Raw genomic sequence first — 2,373 nt, forward strand, 5'->3', positions numbered from 1 at the left:
GGCTGCCAACCGGGTGGAGTCCGGCCAAGCCCGCCACGACCGCAGAGGAGCGGGACTGAGCGGTTAATAAGGCCAAGGCCCCCTCCTTGGATCTACGAAGGCAGGAGCCCACGAAGGGTCCGATACAGCGCGGAGCAAGGCTGCTGAGTGGGCAGATGCGCAACATTTGGGGAGAGAAAGGAAGCAAGCAACAGGCCCTCTCTGAACGTGAGGGCTGGTGGTAGGAGCAGGGGGATGTTTGGGCTAGTTAGTTATTCCCTGGGAGTTTCTCACAGAGAAAAGAGTTGAGACAAACAGAGGTGGAGCGGATGGTGAGCGCCAAAGCAGATCTACTTGCATTTCCAACTAGACACCGGACTGACGTGACTAATACAAAGATATATTTGAGTCAGGTTTGCCAAAAATACTTCTCAGTCGCTGTTAGATTACCTCTCCTTACATACCTAAGGATATCAGAAGATAGCATACTACTACAAATAATTAATAGAATAAAATGAAAGACCAATGCAAGTCCACCCTTATCAGTCAACTTTTCACAAAAAAAAAAAAAAAAAAAAAAAGTAGTGATATTCCATTGCATATACGAAAAGATTGCAAGTTTAAAGAGAGGTGCTCCAACAAGGCCATATTTCTTCCTGTATTCCAATCTTTCTACATAATACTAGGCACTTAAAGACTCACCAAGGTCATTCCTTCCTGGAACAGGAGCTGAACTGACCAGCACCACCCATTCCCTTCCATATGGGTACTTTGAGAAATGTTTTTGCTGAAAACTCAGTGCCACTGCTTTGATAATCTGCATTTACGCCCACCTGGGAGAAGGTTTTTTTCTGGTGCCCAACCCAATACTTCCTTGCAGTGACTTAGGCTGGTCTTGATCTCCCCTCATGGAGAACAGGACCCCATGGGGTCTATATTTTGCTAAAATCCCCCTCTTGCACAAAAGGAGTATTATTAAGACAGTTAGTTAGGAGGTAATCTGTTAAATAAAACTTAATATGTTTACAACCCAAAAAGTCTTAAAAAATTAAAATCACCAATCTGCCTGAGTGCTGAAATGCTAGACTAGTTGGGTTTGTTTGTCTTGTTTGGTTGGGGGTTTTGCTAGCAGTAACTGCTGGTGCACAGAAGTAAGGCCCTTGTATTCACAGGATTAGCTTGCTCAGGCAGGCAAGTTTTTAATTACTCTTTGATTTCCTTCAATTAAGTGAGGTCAGTCAGGAAAAAAAAAATCTTGATTTGTAAAATCTTACAAGATCTATCTACAGAGAGAAGATGGTTAAAACAAATTACTTCTAAATGGAAGGTAGGTATTAAAGAAGTTTCGATACTCCATATCCCCTCTGTGGACCCAGGACTTTTTATACAAAGTCTTCTTGTTTGGAAAGCATATTTGAGTTTTAATTCCTGCCAGCACACCTCTTGACAGTCAGAAGTGAAACTCAACGCAGCAGGAGTGACAAACTTATTTTTAAATAATTGCGTTTTCCAGTCGTGTAATGTGTTACGAAATCATTGAATAAAGCATAACCTCAGTTAGCAGCAAATCTGAAGTCTCATTTTATTTGGAGTTTTAGTAATTATCAAGCAGGAGAATCACTCTTCTCCCAAGAAAAGTATGAGGACTAAAGAAAGTTTTAATGCTATTTGCAATTAAAGAAAAAGATTAACAGATCTGTTAAGGTCTCAAAAAGTGCAAGGTCAGGGTCTTCCTCGTAGCCATTCACAATGGGAATAACCAGGACTTGTAGCTTCCCCACAGTTAAGAGGATTGCTGACCCTCAGCCAGGGATGAGGGCTGCAGACTAGGGATGGTTTATGTGGATGTCATTTTAAGTGTCATATAGTCTCCCCCTCGAAATTAGCACCAGCAGGCATTTCAGTCAGTTATAATATTGAACTGGTTTAAGGCACTTGCATTCTCTCAGTAGCTGGTAAGTGCACTTCACATCTGGGGTGGTTTTATGTTTGTTTGTTTAAATGGGCCTCCCTCCTTATTCCTGCGTTCAAGCAGAAATCATTTACAGTAGCTCCCAGTTTGCTGCTGTAAGCCTAGGCTTATCATTCCCATGCTCTGCTACACAACAGGGATCACAAGCAAAGAAGAGCACTGCAGCCTGCTTGCAGACTACGGCCAAAATCTCCTATGGATTCTCCTGACTGACAGGGACACCAGAGGCACTTGGTGTGGTGAGCGCAGGGCAACAGCTTAGGGGTAAACAGACAGGGATGGAAATGTGAACACAAAGCTCCGCAAAACCCCAAGTTTGTAGGAAAATATGGGCATTCATTGGTTTCAAACCTACCCAAGTAAACACTGTTGCTGCCCCCGAACAGAGGCAGTCGTAGAGAGCAGACTTTGGAGGCTCACTG

This window comes from Egretta garzetta, unplaced genomic scaffold, assembly GCF_000687185.1.
Source record: "Egretta garzetta isolate BGI_Z169 unplaced genomic scaffold, ASM68718v1 scaffold230, whole genome shotgun sequence".
NCBI classification, from domain to species: Eukaryota; Metazoa; Chordata; class Aves; order Pelecaniformes; family Ardeidae; genus Egretta; species Egretta garzetta.